Genomic DNA, 19,484 nt, shown 5'->3' on the forward strand with positions numbered 1-19,484 from the left:
CAGTCGGGACGATAGGGCGCTCGAATCGAACATCGGCTTTCTGAATGTTAATCCGATGTTCTAACGCCTGAGCTCAGTTGGAATACGTAGTATACTCCCGCCAATATTACTGCGTGTGGATTCTATTGAATCTAGGGCGCCGATTTCTCTGTAACTTTGGGGATCCATTCAGATACAGAAGGTATATATGAGGGTTTTAAGATAAACTGAATTCAAATTGTGTAAAATATTGTATATTTATAAATAGAATGCGGGGTCCACATGAATTTTGATGGGGGCTGCCCCCGGCCCCCCAGGATTTGTGACCTTGACAGATCACCGTGGTCACGATAAGCAATAAAAAAATGGTTGGAATATAAACATACCAGTTGTATTAATAACACACTGCCAGAGTTCTGCCCTCAGGTACACGCATAATCAGGGATTCCCCGAAACACACGCATGATGGGAATTTCCCGGTGCAAACGAATGATCTGCAAGCCCTCACGCAAACAAAAAAATTACATGATTTAGCAAGTGTACAAATAGATGTAGGAGAAAGGAATGTTTCGTCGCTGATTTACTCGACTTTTTCTCTTCAATCCACTGTTAAGTTTGAGTTGCGTTTCTATAGCACTAGATTGTGAAGAGAATTGCCTCATTTACAGGTTGTTTTCGCGTAGCATTTTTCGTTATATTTCTTAATGTAAGACGACCAATGTCACTATTCCAAGTGAACATTTTCATTTTCCGGAAAATTTCCGTTTCCGTTTTTCCGGAAAATTTTCCGCCTTCCGATTTTCCGGAAAATTTTCCGGTTTCCGGAAAAAATATTTTCCGTTTTTCCGGAAAATGTGGCCATCCCTAGTCTAAATATCATTTTCTTCAAATTTTAGCCCCTCTGGTCCTCCCTGTTTTAACGCAGAAATCTTAAAAAATCTGATAAATACTACTAGGTGGGCTGAATGTTTATCACAATTCCAATTTTCCAGGTGCAAAAGTAAGCCCGCCCAAAAAATATATATACCGATAATGTCCCATATTTCCGTATACAGAGGGATATTTTTAAACATTCCCTGAGACATCCCAAATTACCCTAGGATCATGGTTTGCACATCATTCTCTTCAGAATAGAACTGCCTTTCAGGCGGTATCATTCACTTGTCTCCATCATGTATCTAAGGCGCGAAAATTCCATGAAAGGGATTTTTTGTTAAAAATTTCCCTTTTTCAACTTTTAGCCCCTCTGTAACCCCTTGTTTTAAAACAGAAATACGAACAAAATCTGTTAAATACTTGTCGGTGGACTGAATGCTTGTGCACAATTTCAATCTTCTAGGTGCAAAAATAAGCCCGCAGAAAATACCAAAAATGTCCAAAGTTCCCCTATACAGAAGTATATTTTGATAAAAATTCCCTGACACTTCCCTAATTACCCTAGGGTCATGTTTCGCCCATCATTCTCTTCAGAATAGAACTGCCTTTTAGGTGGTACCACATTCACATGTCTCCATCATGTATCTAAGGCGGAAAAATCCCGAAGAAAGGGATTTTTTGGCAAAATATCCCTTTTTTCCACTTTTTGCCCGTCTGGATCCCCCCTGTTTTAACGCAGAAATTTAAAAAAAATCTGGTAAATACTACTTGATGGACTGAATGTTTGTGCAAAATTTCAATCTACGTTGCAAAAATAATCCTGGCAAAAAATAATGAACATAGACTGGCCCCGCAATATTAAAAGAAAATATATATTTAAGAATTATGACGTCATCACCTTCTTTGTCTCGACGCAGGAAGGTGTGAAACCATACGTAAGGTCTTCTACAATGCCTCTGGATTTGAAAAACAAAAGACCCGGAGGAAAAAGCTCAAATAGGAGAGTTATAACGCAATGTACCTTGAAACACTCGTATGGTACAAATTGTACCACGGGTTCCCCAAAGGTATATATATACATAAGGGCGGATCCAAGAGGGGCTATATCTCCCCTTGGTCCTCAGATATACACTGGATAAAATGGACTTCAATCCTGTTTTACACTGGATAAAGCTGCAGACTGTGGTTTAGCCCCTCCGTTGATCATATCCTGGATCCGCCAGTGTATATATATATATATATATATATATATATATATATGGTGACCCATTTTAACCTTTCCACGGAGATATCTAAAAAACGGCTGAATATAAATGAACCCAACAAAAACTCAAATGTTAAATGCAACGGGGCACATCAAATATTGTCGCGTGCCGCCAAAGTCCAACTTTAAAATTTTAAATGGAAACGTGCGTTGAGTGATATCTCGTTCGATAGATCTTCAAACACTAAACAAGAGATGTGCAAAAGATTTTTCGTATCAGTCATTGTATTCAAAATAGTCGCCAAGATATGGTACCTGTATCAGATAAAACGTCCAATACACCAATATGAAAACGGTCTTAGATAAATGAACAGAACGAAAAGCGAAACAGGAAAATATCAAGGGGTACGTCGAATGATGCTGTCGTGGTGCTCCCAAGGTCCAACTTTAAAATTTTAGGTGGAAACATGGTTCAAGTGATACCTCGTTCGATAGATTTTCAAACATTAAACAGTGTTGTTGCAAAAATGTTTATATCTGTCACCGTTTCCGAAATGGTCGCCAAGACATAGTGTCTGTATCAGTTAAAACGTCTAGTACACTCATATGAAAAGGGATGCAGAGAAATGAACAGAATAAAACTCGTATAGGAAATCACCGGGAGTTGTTGTTCGGTTATTTATTTCAACCGTTTTGATATTATTCGTACTGGACGTTTTATCTGATACAGGCACCAGGTCTTGGCGGCCATTTTGAATGCGGTGACTGATATGAGAAATCTTTTACCACAACGCCTCTTAGTTTTTAAAGATGTATCGAATAAGATATCACTTGACCCATGTTTCTATTGACAATTTGGAAGTTAGGCATTGGGCCCTCCTGAAAGGTAGCCATGGGGTCACCGCGATATCATTCGACGTGCACTATGCCATTTTCCTGTTTCACTTCTTGTTCTGTTGATTTATCTCTAACCATTTTCATGTGATTGTGACGAGACCGAAATTTTTGCGTGGGAGTAAAATAATGTCCCATATTGAACATTTATAAAATTAGCAAAAAATGGAACAAAGGAATCATGAAATTGATAATTCAATCAGAGCAGACTTTTTGTACATAGAAGTTGCATTATTTATGTTATCAATTATTTTGGGCAGTAAATTTCTGTTTGTTAAATTTTCGATTGACTGATTCTCTTTAATAGAGAAAATGATTTTATATATCAACTAATGAGCATAAGTTGAATGACAGAGCTAATTGTGTGATCTTATCTTCATTTCAGGGAGTTCTTCATTTTAACAGAAGCAGACTTTTTGAAAATAGATATCTTAATGTGACATGATTGACGTTTTGCTTTTGAGTAAAAAAGTGCCTGATATTGACCATCTTAGCTCATCTCTCCATTTAAGGTCATCTTATTCATCCATTATGGTAGTTTGCAAACTGGTCAATAGTTTACATTTCACGTGTCGTTTAATAAATGCGACGTTTCGAACGGTGCGATTATTGACGTAGAAAACATGGTATATCTGATAATATGTATCTGTTAAAATTATCACAAATCTTGAAACAGAAGTTTGAAAATGAAATTTTAAAGTTTAACGTCCCACGTAATGTCTATTAAGTTAAAGGAATCTGTTGATTAATGTATGTCAATTGTAATGGAAGAATTGATGGAATGAGAATGTGGGACAAAACGGAAGTATCCTGCGAAAATTCACTGTCACATTTTTGCCACCAGAAACTTACCTGGTGGAGGTTCGAACTAGAAACCCAGTGGTAAACGCTTGAATTATATATTATTATTGGTGACATCGTGCCCCTACGAAAAGCTTCAATTATGTATTATTCTAAGTTATGATACAATTTTTGACAAAGTTTCTATTGAATGGCAAATTAACATTAATTATAATTTTTACTATTAACACAATAATTCGTTTAAATTAAATTTTTGTCCAGACCCTTGGTGTTTCCCAAGAACAATAAAATTTATTCTGACCACTAAAGAACATCAGTAAGAAGGAGTTAAATGTCCAACGCTAAAAACTGATGTCATTGAAGACAATTCACCATTGTCTGTGAAAATAGTCTATTACAATGGATCTTATAATCTCGTGATTCTAAAGGCCTGCATTTGGTATGGATCATATATAGGAAAGGAGTGTCTAATAATATGTGCTTGGTGTGGGTTTCTGTCACCACGGCACGGCGCTTCCTCAGGTTGCAGATTGAGGAGAAGGCCTCTAGATATAGAGGTCAGCTGCGAATTTACTGAATAAGCAGTCGCGGACAGACGACTAGGAGTGGTCCTCCAGCTTGGGGGTTTTCGTACCAAAACCTTATCTGTAAAAAAACACTCTTGTTCAGAAATATTCAAAAAAGCCTTGGATAAGGACTGATAACTTGGCACAATCTCACCAAAAGAAAATGGACATGAGATTTGGAACATGGAATTTTAGAAGTTTTTATAGGGCAGGCGCGTTAAAATCCGTAACGAGTGAGATAGAGAAAAACAGGATGGACCTAGTTGGAGTTCAGGAACTTAAGGGGGAAGGAAATGGATCTGTGAATTTCGGAAATTTTACGGGGAAAAAAAATAAAAATCACCAGTTAGGAACAGAGTTTTTCGTTCACAAACGAATATTACCAGCAATAAAACGGGTTGAATTTGTTACTGACAGACTTTCTTTTATTACTCTTAAGGGACGATGGTGTGATATTATTGTTTTAAATGTACATGCCCCAACTGAAGATAAGGATGACAGTTTTTACGTAGAAGTGGAACGGATATTTAACCAACTCCACGATAATATATGAAAATTCCATTAGGGGATTTCAATGCGAAGGCAGGACGAGAGGATATTTTCAAACCGATTATAGGGAACGAAAGTCTGCATAAGGAACACATACTAACCATGTACGTTCCAGCTGTGATGAATAATTACTGCTAAAAGGAGATAGTAAACTTTTCGCGGGAACGTATACTGTTAGTTATTAAGTAGTCTGCCTTTTGGCTGGTCGTGGGCCTAGTGAGGTGTTACATTGTTTTTATGTTAGATTTGGACCTGGAATGTTTCTTCCACGTTTGTTGATCATCAGCTTCCTCACTTAGCTAGTCCCAATATCTTCTTCTATATTTTAAAATCATCGATTCGTTGCATACTCCTTTCTGCTCCTCACTGTCATTCCATCATTCCCTTATGGCGGTATGAAAAAGACAATTTCTTCGGAAGATGTGTTAAGTCCAATTGGAATTTCACGAAAGATGGTGCCTAATTCTGCGTAATTAAGAATATGTTTTCAACACTCAATTAGTTATTTCATTCACAGCAGAAATTGTTAAGTATAAAAAGTTTTACTTTCTGTGCAATTATAGATAAAAGTTCGCACATTACGCAGAAATGGGGTAACTTGTACTGTATCCTTGGTCTGTAATGTCTATTTAGGAGAATGTCAATTCTACTCTTTATTAGTAAAGAATTATGGGTTTTCAGATGTTTAATTTCTTCAATATTAATTCTAACAATAAAAGGCTTTGCAAATAGCACTGCATGGGTATATGCATTCTAATCCATTAGTCTAGCTCCTTTTTCATTCATTTCATTTTTTAGACCAATGCCACATGGTTTTAGTCAACTCCTCTATATTATTATTATTATTATTATTATTATTATTATTATTATTATTATTATTATTATTATTAAAAGTTCTAGTAGTGGTATTACATCGATATTTGTGATGATACTGGTTTCGACTCGTTACCGTGTACTCACTGTACACGACTGTTACGAAACCAAGGTTTTGACATGCCACCAGAAAAACATTTGACTTTTTTATGATGATACTTTCAGACCCGGAGCTAGGACGAAACTTCTCACGTAATAAGTATAAATATTCTTTCTTATTCAGCAGTAAGCGGAGAAACGAATGTTAAAAAAAATCTGTTAATAATGGGACAGGATGCAAATACGTGGTGAACTTTGTCCCCATAAAAAAATTGTAAGTTATATGTCTGAAATGTGGAATTGTATGCGTAAATTGTTGGTCTATAGAGTAACAGGTAATACAAGATAATTGGTAGCATCTGAGTAGTACCATAATTGGCAGTAAGAGATGCACCGACTTCTCACTATTTTGACGAAAATTTATTTTTCAGAAATGTACGAATGTTTGAAATCAATGACTTGTTTACTTTTTCCCTTCGGTTTGGTTTTAACCTTGAACTATAGTTTCCTCCCACGCCAAATCGTGCTTCCTTGCACTACTACAGTCTTAATTTCGTGTAAATATCTTTCCGGAAAAAACGTTCATTCACTTCCAGCATTTGTTTCACTTCATCTGGTATTCTCTAGATTTTTGTCCAATTCTCGTATTTCTTTTCCGACATCAGACAAAAATTCAAGACTCATACTACCCACAGAGAAATAAAGTCAGGTAGGTTTTAGTGTAATACGACTTATTAGTTTAAGGTGGATAAGAATCCTACCAAAAAAGTGTGTGAAAAGATTGCTAGAAATTGTAATACCACAAACACATCTTGAATAAGGAGGGCAATTTCTATTTACGTAATAGGAGTGCTAACTAGTTACGGTAGTCGTAGCTGTACACAATAACTAGTATACGTATCTGGTAGAAAAAAAAACAATCTCTATATTGATTTTCCTTTCAATTCGTTTTAACAACTGTATTAATAAATTAGTGAAGTTAGTTTATCATCATAAGCACCTATGTCTATAATTATCGAATAATTTCCTAATTAAGATTTTTCTTCTAATAATTTCATTATTAATTTGTGTTTGGTTTTCGATGAATTTACCATTTGTGTCTAAAAATATACATACTAGTTCAGAATTTCTGGTATACAAAAAAAAATACATTTTAAAAATGCATAGGTACCAATTGTACTGCGGTTTATTTTGTGCTAAGTGTACACCAAATTCCAAAGAAGATAGATTTGTTGATTTTTAACGGAGTAGATTTCTCATATTTTTGTTTGCTAGTGCCATTTTCCGAAAAAAAAAACCACTCTCAAATATCATCATGCACCATTTTTCCGTTATTTTATTTAAAGTTTTAAGTAACACTTTTGGAAATGCTTTTTTCAATTAAAAAAAAGGTAACTACGGACGAATTATTTTAGAATATCTTTGACTTCTTTTCTAATATCAGACTCTTTCTATTTCTGTCTTATTAACCCACATTTTTCCGAATTATTTTTTGTGGCGAATTTTCTTGATATTTGTATGGAGTACTCTGTGATGAGGAATAATCACAAAATTCTTGAAATAAATGATCTGCGTCTTACGTGTACACTTTTCGGGGGGTGGGTCGAAAATGATACATCGGAAATATCGTTCTTAGTCACAGGTGTCGTTTTCGACCCATTGAGAACATGAGGTAAAGTTTTCAATACGTTGTTCTTCCGCATAAATTTGTTAGTTAGTATCAACTGGAATTAAATGTTTACATTAATTAAAATTTGTTAATTTTAATTTTTACATTTTCGTCAGAGACGTGTTGTTTCCATAGATTTGCAATATTTGAACAGTTTATGGAGCATTGTTCTCTAATTTCTGATAAGAAACATTTTGATAATAACTATATGATTTATATATACGTGAAAATAGATTGTACACCATTTTGTAACTATACTAGCGCACCTATGATGCATACTTATGCCTGAGTATGAAACGCATCGAAACATTTGTCATGCAGGAATAGTTTGCATTTAACATTGTTTCGTTTTTGAAAAGAACCTCAGATCCTGCTTAAAATTAAAACCGTTACTGTATGACCTATGTTGTAATACCTGACAGTGGTATCTGAAGATTTTGAAGTAGCATCAACTTCAGGCCCAGGCTTTAAATTCCAAAATTTCCTCAAAAGTATCTTGCAAATGCTTATGCGTAGGGTCAATGTGTGTAGGGTCAATAGTTTATCCAGCCTTCCTTTCAAGTATACAACAGTTTGCGGTAACAACCTTTTGCATCCAGACTATGAACGGGAAATACCACTTCATTTCACGACTGGAAGAGTGATAGAGCTTCAGGTTTGGTGCAGTTTGTCCGCTCCACACATGTTTGCATTATAGTCGGAAACCAGTGCTGACATTTCCACCAGCATCCACTTACCAGACAAAGAAGAACGGCTTGATGTCTTAAGTGGTTGGGCACCGCGGTAGAAATAGTTGACTTCGTCCCGTCGTGGGAAAATTCTTGTGTGAATTGTAGCTGTTCCTTGGTGTGTATGTGGCCGTAGGCGTGCGTTGGATGGCTTTATTTAACACAGTAATAGACTCCGCTCACTGTCAGAGTCCGGAGCTTCCCACAGGAATTGGATCTTATGCCAAACTGGGTCGAATTTGGCCTTGGTTGCTACCTGTATATGTCAGAGCGTATGATCAGTATGTTGAAGAATTCATGATACTCAGACTCCGTAGAATTTGGCCTTGAATTTCCACGGGAAATTGATTTGTTGCTAAGGGGATATAGCATTTCATGACTATTTTTTGAAAGAAGTATTGAGACACGTGAGGTGTGAGTGAGTGTGCGTGAGGTCGTATGCCTGATGTAGTAAGATCACGTGACGAAAAGTAGTGATTGTGAGTACGATGATGTTAACGGAATGCAGAACGTACACGTATGTGTATGTGTATATCATTCCGTTAGCAGCTGTTGTGAAAGAAGAAAAATCGAATTAAAGATGATATCGTCAATGAATATATTAAGTAAGCTTACTACGCAATCATTGAATCCCTTTAAAATGATGCGTGATTTAGAGATTTGCGTACCAATTTGTATTGTAAACTTTGAGGTAATTACAGTGAGTAATGGAAGGAAGGCATTTGTCACATTCCAAGGAGGACAAAACAGTAATTTTACCATGACGCTGTACTGGAAAATTAGAAGAAGATAATGGTGCATTATTATCGTATTTGCAAAGTGGAAAGATATGTTTAACATATTTGGTCTAGGAATTAATTCGTGCGGGTGGACAAGAGATGGCGCAACGAACGGAGCGTCCCACAGTTCCGTGTATCCACACATGTGTTGCAAACCCCTGTCATCGCGTATCGTTCGTAGTATAGGGCAGTGGATTAAAGCGTCAACAACACCAGTTTGTAGTTAAGTGAACATGGCGCAATTTGTGCCTGATAAAGTATTTTTGCGGGGTGTCCTGCTGCATTACTTTAACATGCAGAAAAGTGCGACTGAAAGTCATCGTATTTTGGTGGAAGTGTATGGTGACCATGCTCTAGCTGAGCGAACGTGTCAGAAGTAGTTTGCACGGTTTAGAAGTGGTGATTTCGACTTGGCAGACCAAGAGCGAGCTGGACAGCCAAAAAAATTTCAAGACGAAGAATTGACAGCATTGCTCGAGCAGGATTCGTGTCAAACGCAGGAACAACTTGCAGCAGCATTAGGCGTTGATCAAACAACAGTCTCCAAACGCTTGAAAGACAGAGACGTTGAAAGACGAAAAACCATTTGCGAATTGCTGCTTCAACGACAGAGGAGAAAGGGGTTTCTGCATCGAATTATTACGGGTTATTTGAAGTGGATCCATTACGAGAACCCTAAACGAAAAAAGGCCTGGTTGAAACCAGGTGAACCAGGTCCATCACAACCAAAACGAGATATTCACTGTGCAAAGGTTATGCTGTGCATATGGTGGGATATGAAAGGTGTGGTGTACTATGAGCTGCTGCAACCGGGTGAAACTATGAATGGAGAACGTTATCGACGACAATTAATGCGTTTGAAGCAAGCTCTGGCCAGAACACGACCAGAATGGGAGAACAGACATGATAAACTTATTGTTCAACATGATAACGCTCGCCCACATGTCGCAAAACCGGTCAAAACCTATTTAGAAAATGTCGGATGGGAAGTTTTACCCCACCCGCCGTATTCACCAGACGCTGCTCCTACGGACTACTACTTGTTCGATTGCATGAACAACGATTTGATTGGACAGCGGTTTACTTTTTCAGAAGATATCGAAACATGGGTCTCTGATTGGATCGCTTCCAAGGATGAGGACTTCTTTCGCCACGGAATCCGTACATTGCCTGACAGATGGGCGGAAGTGGTGGCTAGCGATGGACAATATTTTTCTTAAGGTATTTATGTATTTTGTGTCTTACTACAGCTTCAATGTGTGCGTACCAACCGCACGAATTAATTCCTAGACAAAATATAAAGGAATGAAGATTAATTTATCTGGATGTACCATGCACGATCTTGAATTTACTGAGATTGTATCTTGTTCGTAAATATATGCGACTTGTTCGAACAAGACCAAGCATTATTTTTCCACCTCTTCTAGTGACAGTAGTCTGTGTGTATCAGCTACTGGATTGAAAGGTCTATGAGTACTTGTCTACCAACTATGCATACTAAGAACGAGTACTTACTAAATGGTACTCTTCAGTGGTACTTAAATAAGGTCTTAATTCAATAGAAAATAAATTAATTTGTGTTGGATTGGATAGTGTCACATTTGAATCAGTGATTCATATCGGTTGGTTAAAATTGGAAACGAAAGGATTTGACAAACAAAAATTCATAGACTCAATAACGAGTGAATTATTTGACAGTGCACAAACACAGCCATGGTGGGGGAAACTGATACACAATGTTTGCATTGTATGAAATTCTGTTAAGAGAGAGGGAAATTATTTTTTCATTTATACTGAGCAGTGTAGTCATAAATTTAGTGCATTTAATTATAAAGATATAGCGAAACTGAAATGCTTCATTTACAAATAAATTTGTCCTTTGTGTTCGTTTAATGCACTTAAATTTGATATAAATTTTTACTACTTCAGTAATATTTTAAGTTTTATAAAAAGAAAATCTTGTAATATTTTCCTTGTGTACTATGACTATTATTTATAAGATAATAAAAATTTGAATGATAATTAAAATTTATCTATAATTAGGAAGAAATGATGAAATGATAATACAATAATAAATGAATACCCATAGTAATAGACAGAAAAATTGGAGATTATTTATTTATGGTTTTGATGAGAATGTATGATGAAAATCATTTGAGGAATTTCCTTTAGCCTTGGAACAGAAAAAAAGTATTAATAATGTCCACATAGGGACGATTTGACACTTTGAATTTTATTATTGGTGAATTTATAATAAAGAGAAATTCTACGAAGAAATTGAATGTGTTGAATTACAGAGGGAAGAAGTCGAAATATAGCGAAGTATTCTGCATGTCTTTCTATTCTATTGTGGGTGACATCATATATAAAAATACATACGTATATATATATATATATATATATATATATATATATATATATATATATATATATGAGGTGGTATTTAATAATAATAATAATAATAATAATAGTAATAATAATAATAATAATAATAATAATAACGTACTTTTGAAAATATATGGTGATGTTCCTCTGGTGATCCACTTCTAAGTGGGATTGGAATTATCTATATGTGCTGCGTGGGACACATTCTGGTAGAGGGTTCTTAAGTTAACTTCGAAACGAACGAACACATCCGTGTCTAATAAAGTTCCAATGCTGCACAGCCCTGGCTTCTTCATCTTGCATAATGTCGAAAACAAAGATAATGTATCCTTGAGCAAAGTCAAGGCGAAAAAATGTTGTTACCATAGATTAAAAAGTAAATACCTGATCCACAAAATAAGGTTTGATATGAAGAAATATATAGCTTTTCTTCAAAATTTAGTTGTAAAGGTTTTCCATCAGTATGTAATGATAAGAAATTAATGTCAAAATATTTTGGGGTAGACGGATTTGAAGCTATCGTTCCTGTATAGGCATTATTTTCAGTAAACGCCAAAATCGCTCGAGTTGGTAATATCTGCATGAATAAATTTTCTATTGCTTTTGATTGAAGACCATTTGGAATGACGAATGAATTCATTTGACTTCTTGTGAAAGGACATTTCTCTGATGTTGATTATCGAAACTTGTTTTGTGTTAGTTTTATTGTAGGACTAACAGCAACCTTTGAAATATGTGAAGCATGGACTAAAATATTTACTTTAGCCTCAACAGAGGAATAATTAGCGATGAGACAAAAATTTGGCTTAACAGGAATTAATTTGATGCGTAGTTCTCCTTGGATTAAAAATTTATCCTGATTAAAAGTATCACATTGAAGATGTCCCAGCATGTCGAATTTTGCACTGTTTTTGTTAATTCATAACGCTGTTGAAATCCCTTACTAACACTAGTTTTTGCATTTATATGTCCAGTAGTATCTTGAAACCATAATGCACGTTGAAGATGAGTGTTTTAGCATAATCATCATAATTAACTCTTTTCTTAGGGATGATCGATATAAATGATTATCACAGAAATGAAATAATTTTTTTAAATTAAATACACATCTATTTCACAGAACATAAAATTTAAAGTACACTAATAGAAGTCACACCCATACCATTTTCTCGAAATTATCCATGTAGCTTAACGATTTGAGCTTCAATATAAAGAGTGTGTGGAATATCTATGTATTCATCTCTTGTTCCAGGTATGACAAATTCTATACTTGGGTTATCAGTTAGTGAACTGATTGGTTTATTTGTAACAATATGATTATCTAGTATACTGGTTTGCGTTGTGAGATGTGAGAGGCCAGGATGATGATTTAATCGAAGATGTCTGATAGTTTCTTCTTCTTATAAAATCTATTTTTCTTTGCTTTCTGTGTACGTTTTTTTTTTTTTTTTTGTTTTTACTTGTGAATTTCTTCCTCCTTTTATGATGTGTAATGATGAAGGGTTAAAGTTAGAATGATGTGTAATTCTTTTCCTTCGGTGATATCCAGATGCCGACATACATTTCAGTGTATTTTTAGCTTTATGCAATCTGGAATACACTTCACCCATTCACTGATGAAAGGATTCGTTAATAGGTTGTTTATCAATGATGAGTCATTAATATCGTTTGCGCCAGATGTTGAAATTCCTTTGTTATTATTTTACGCCTTGTTTTACTAATGACATGACAGAGCGAAATAATCCTCCAAGGAAACTTTCGATAGCATGTCCATAATGATAATGTGATCCAGCATAAATCTTTCCACTTGCAGAAGGAGATTGTTTTTATAATATGTAAATATGTATTGTTGATAGTTTTTGATGTTTTCGCACTGGTCAAAAATGTAGTTTACCGCATATATTTCCGAAACTAAATGCGAGTAGAGAGCCTGTACAATCTCTTATATCTATTTTTATGTGTTCAAAATGCATGTTGTTAATAAGTACATAATGTGGAGTTTTAAAATTTGTATAGCACTAGCTCCAAATGTATGATCCACAGTAGTTATATTTATGATACATAATAATCGTGACCATTTCCTTAGCCGAACGGGCATAACTGTGGGACGTAAAACTCAAATGTTTCGAAGGTTTATAATAATGGTGCTACTGATCTCCAAAGACACAGATTGAACTATATCACAATATACATACATTGTATATGGAAGTCCTAAATGTAAATTTGGAACAGTTTTGTCTTGTTGCCTGTTCCTTAGATCTGCTTCTGGATCTAATTCCAACACCGCACTAGCACTTGGTAATAATACAATGTCCACATCTGTGTTTTTACGAGCACGTCTTATATAATCGCCATTTCTTTCATTAATGTAGGATGTATGTAAATTGTGAATCTGTTGTGCGTATTAATTTGCTTTATCAAATATGAAATATCAATATAATAACGAACAGGAGTATGTACAAACTTACGTTCATCAATTTTTGGATGATTGTAAAAATTTTATTATTTTGTTCATTAATATTTAAATTTGAATGAGAATAATGAAACTCAAAAATAGCCACTTTCCATTTTTCACGGAATTCCATTCTTTGATGAAGTTTAGTAGTGTATGATGTTATGAGGAAAATATTCCATAGCACTATTACTGGGAAGCGTAACTGCAAAAGCTCCATCTGGTTCCATTGTATTTCTTGATCTTCAGGGATGATGCAGGTATCCAGGAGTCGAAAGAACAATGATATACTTTCCAATGAATAAGAGATTCTAATCTGTTACCTATTCTTACGGTTAGTGTGCGTATGATATTATTTATGTAAAAAGTTTTTGATAGTGTTACAGCTGTAATTCCTTTCTAAAAATCGCCAATCCAGCGGTTCTTTGTTTAAATCTTCTATTTGATAAACAGGTGGTTCTCTTGGTATTATTTCGTTCACTTTAAAATTTTTCCACGTCCAGTTTTGCATGTATCCGTTATCAACTATATCTACTTCTACTAATTCGTACTGTATCACCAATTTGAAATGTTTTAAAAAATCCCTAGTTTTCTTCTTCATTTTACTACCATATTGATTATGCCACATTTGCAATAGGTTATTTTGAGAAACATTTGTAAATAACATCTTAATACTTGAATGATACCTTTTATTCTATGATTTCTCAAGAAGAGGCAATACATTTACATAATCATACGTTTGATACTCTTTGTGAAATTCTTCCCCATTTTTTCTTTTACAGTTCTGTTAAAACGTTCTGCAATTCTAGCCTTTAAATCAGGTCTTTTGTTTGTAATATTTTTTATTTTGTTTCTTTAAAATATTTCTGTATTGCTCTTTTTGTAAACTCACTTCCTTTATCTGTTTGGAATGTAACTGGTTTCGAAAACAGTTTTCATAAAAGTCTTTGAAAACAATTTACATGAAAACATGTTTTTAAGACATTTATTTTTTTCAGATTTTATTGGGAGACAGCATTTATATTATTCCAACACATCTAACAGTGTAAGAATATAACGATATTTAACATTAAATGTATGAAGAGACTGACGATCATTATTCCTACTCATCGCCAATATTGTTCACCACAGAGAAATCTCTTTTTAAACGACGACGTACTGGTTTGTGTAATGTATATGTTGATTGTTTCAGTGAGCAGTCTCTTATACAGCGTATTTAAATTTTCTTCTTTGTAGCTGTCCACAACGGTTTAGCAGTTTAAACCAAAGCAGGATATGAAGGTCTGTTCTAAATTCTGTTAGAGGATAAATGTAAAATGTTTTGCATTTCTTGATCCTAACTAAATTCACACTTTTCCAGGGCTGCTGCTGATGTTGATTGTTTACGATTAGAAATTGAGATGAAGCTAAAGTCATTTTGCTTGAGTGCTCCATTTTACTAGCCAAGTAGTAAACTTGAAAACGGACCACTTAAAATATAAGTTAATAATGCTGGTAAGAATCCGCTTGTTGCAGTAACAAATGCTCTTTCTTTAGGATGGAGTTTACATTGTTCACAAGATATTGAAGTGTCGTCTTGTATCACATTAACCTTGATTTCTCTATCTTTATAAGATATAGGTTACTTTTCAATGCATTAACACAACATTCGCAAATACTACGAATCACTGAAAAGTTCATTTGTCACTATAGATTTAAGTAATTCAGGATTTGCTTTGCTCAGCGTACGAAGATCATCCCCGTGGTTTACTTTATACATATTTATAGAATGAAGAAACATTTTAAAATTAATATTATAAACACAGCTTGAATATCATGATCGCTTCTTCTTCCTGCATCTATTCGGAACATAATGATAAATATCGTTAGGAAATATATTTAGAAACTATTTTCATCTGGTGTATCCTGTTCTAAATTAATGAATAAATAACCGTATGGTAACGTTGTTGTGTCGTTCAAACTTTCTTGAAGAAATTTATATTCTCATTGGTTATTTTGGATTTTCAGGAATTACCTGATAACTCATATGTATAATTTGTGATTTATCCTTTGGAGTTTTAAATAATACATGATAAAAACTATTCAAAATCTTACAACTACTTCCTTTTCTTTGATGAAATATGTTTGAGTAGTAAATATTACACTAAGATTGCTATGATGGAAACCTTTTGTAAAGAAATCAACTATATAACTGTTCACTTCATACATATCTTCGTCAGTAATAATAACATGAGATCCACTTTCAGGTAAAAAGTCTTTTGTTTGAGGTAATCCTTCAATGAACTGTAATTTCATTGAAATCTCTATGTATTTTCAACTCTTCATAGTACCAATAAGTATTACGAAATGTTGCATTAACCATGCGTGATAAATTAGAAAGTAGTCTTGTTACGAAGGAAGTTTTTCCACATGCATTGGGTTCTGCAACAAGACATGAATACAAATATTTCCATGTCGTACTTATGTTAAGCAGTATGATAGTTTTCCCTGCAACCATATATTTATAAATGTTTGTATTACATTTCTCTTCTTTTGAATTAAGGATTGCGTGGTACAGTTTCATTTGTATTTGGAATTCTACGTCGTTTTATGTAATTCACTTTATACACATTTGTTTCGGGATTAATATACATATTCTGCGATATATGTTTCTTTACTATTTTCGAATAATTCATTTGTTAAATTACTTATAATGTCACCGGTTGGGATATGTTTTCACTAGGTTTTTGTGTATAAATTACCGAATCGGTATCAAAATATAATTCTTTTTCTTGTAGCTGATCTAAATTCTTATACAATTCTAATCTAGCTTGTGCTGTTGTATATGCGGCTGTGACGTTTACTCTTGATAATGAAACAGGGACTTCGTCTGACCATTGCCGATATACTTATAACATGCCATTATTTATTAGAAATATTTGATGAACTTCTAAATCATGATGTTATCATATAATTCCTTGCGGTTATTAATGACGCTTACTTGTCACATGTTCACACGTTGGCCAAATTTTTCTGAAATTGAATTTAACATTAACATAGATATATTCCTAGGTACTAGATTAAGTTTTACTTTTTATATCTAGCCGTATTCCTTCTTTTTTCATAAAATTGTTGAATGTCCTTCTCTTTTAGCTCATCTGTCTCACAACATGATGACCGTCCACTAGCTTCCATTTTTGCTTTTACATATTTATGTATTCTGCAAATAATCAACCACTTTTTGTATTCTCACCTTATTGAACAACATCATAAGCCCAAATCTCATGAGTATCCATTTGTATCATTTATTCAATGATTTCTTATATCATCTGCTGCCCACGTAAAATGTAGAACTCATTCTTCATCACTGATTACATGTTCACTCATTTCATTCATCGCAACATGTATGACAAAGGGGAAACATTAATCTGTCATTTCATTTGTAAGGCAATATACAATGAGTTTTTGGAGGAAAACTTAACTAATCATTTTACCTCTTCAATGCTGGGAAAATTGGAATCTCCAAGCAAATAGATTGTCTGGTGACATATTGCAAATTAATTATTTTTTCATACGAATAGGTACAGTCCGCAGCAAAAAAAACCCTGCAAGATGAGCATGTATGTTTATTGCCAAATTACGCATAACAGCGCAGGGAATCAACATAACGTCTAAGTAGCACGAACCACGCGATGAGAAACCTGGGCATCCTCCCCTACACGTTTATTTTCGAACAAGAGACTTCGCCGTTTCACAATAGACTTACATACTTATGTTGCAGGTTTCTTGCTGCGGACTGTACAAACTATTAACGTTTACATAATTTACTTTTTCCTCAGGCTTTTATGATTTATGGTACAAATGTATGGCTTTCACACGCTCTCAATAAAAAGCGTCACTAGGATTCAATGGTGTTTTCTTGGTATGGTTGGTTTATAACATTTCTTCATCTCTTCATTTCCTACCAACTGTTTTTTAAATCCACAACCCCATATTTCGTGAACTTCACATCCAAAATCCTTTAATTTTTTAATCTTTGCTGCTTCATATCGAAATTCCATGGTGTCTGTAGCATTGGTTGGTAACAAAAAATAAAAGCGTGTGTGAAATACACTTCATATTCCCACACGTGTCTTTTTCCTGTGTCGTCTGTCCATTCACCATCTACCTTGATTGATGCAATTCGCTTTCCCTTACTACGTGCAGCATTCGTTATTAGAATTTTTGTTTACTCTTCCCTTTCAATCGACTGTAAATCTCTCCCGCGATACCCGTTCTTTGGTATCATACAAATAGTATTGTAAAGTACCCAAAATCCTCACATGTATTTTGTAAATTTATTGTAAAACAAGAAAGCGATATTCAAATTGTTTAGGAAAATAAAAACATATAACGTAGGCATCACACCACAATTATAGGAAGTTTGCTATACGGAAATAACAAAGTAAGGCATTTCATAAGGAGACCTGAGCTAAGCTCTACGCTACAACCAGAAAGTATCTGAATCCCCGAAAAGAATTGTGCCGGTTGAGTACGGGCAGTAAACTGAAGATTTGGAATGAAGATCGCGTAGTGGAAAGACATCGATTGGAGATTATCAAAGCTGAAGTACCTGTCCACAAATATGAATTTACTAATTTTAATAACCATCATGATTTTTGACCGTAATAACTCAGGACATTAGAAGATTTGTATAAACAGCTCAGCTGAATACTTTTTATAATGTAATGTACGAGGTAAATAAAATTTACCCATAGTGTAGCTGTAACTTTTTTTATTGTTCATCCTGACATATGTCCTCGTTTATTTTATTGATATGCTGATGTAGTTATGCTGTGAAGATTTGATCCTATTTCGTCCATTTGTTTTCTTTTTGTTACAGATAGTACATAGGCGCTCCATCAGAAGTTTGTACTAAAGAGGAAGAACGAGTAATAATCCAGTTTTTGTGATCGGAATATGTATCAGGAGCCGTAATCCATGAAAGACTTTCGGCACAATTCGGAATGTATGTCTTCCCGGTAAATAGTATTAAGAGATGGATTGAAAAATTCAAAAATAGTCGCACAAATACGCTCAATGTTGACAATATTTGTGGCCCTAGATGGTCGTCCGACTCTTTCCTAGTCCGTAACACCAATGGGACCATTTTGAAATTCTTGAATCCTTTCCCAAAAACTGCGTTGTTTCAGGATACTGTTCCCGTAGTGTGCCGAAGGTTTCGGACGGATTGCGGCCTCTGATGCACCTTCGGACCGCATAAACCGGATCACTGCTCATTGTTCTTATTTGCTGCAAATTTCTAATGATGCGCCGATGACCTATCTGCAACAAAATAAGGAATTACGATCGAACGATGACCACAAGAGGGTTGCAATGAGATAAACCGGCAGATGTTAGTATGCACAATGCAAGCAAATATATACCTACATGGCAGATATTTTTTGTTTTATCCTCGTATTTATGTCTGTTACATTTCTTTTCATAAACAGATTGGAGCCTATTTTACATGCAGTTTTAACTTTTAAAATAATAAACAATAAACACTGACTTTTTTCAGGATGCAGACAACTGCCAGGGAACATCGTTTGACATATCATGCAATAATAGGGTTGTAAATTCGATATAATATATTGCTTTCTTTCAATGGCATGGCATCAGCTTATTACGAAGGGCCTATTTCGTTTGTCATAAGGACCATATTGTGTCAC

General features: G+C 34.7%; 1 protein-coding gene across 2 annotated transcripts in view; it reads left to right on the forward strand.

Annotated features, from left to right (window-relative positions):
* LOC145681200 (uncharacterized) overlaps window positions 1-19,484 on the forward strand; it is a 73,569-nt gene that overhangs the window by 49,529 nt on the left and 4,556 nt on the right. The window contains exon 4 of one of the 2 annotated variants that reach the window (XR_014130737.1): window positions 15,155-15,288. The exons of the other annotated variant lie outside the window; for it this stretch is intronic. The gene's annotated coding sequence lies outside the window, so the exon portion shown is untranslated. The remainder of the gene's footprint in view (window positions 1-15,154; window positions 15,289-19,484) is intronic. 2 annotated transcript variants of the gene reach the window in all.

This window comes from Thermobia domestica, chromosome 3 (genome assembly GCF_964235325.1).
Source record: "Thermobia domestica chromosome 3, izTheDome1.hap1.1, whole genome shotgun sequence".
NCBI classification, from domain to species: Eukaryota; Metazoa; Arthropoda; class Insecta; order Zygentoma; family Lepismatidae; genus Thermobia; species Thermobia domestica.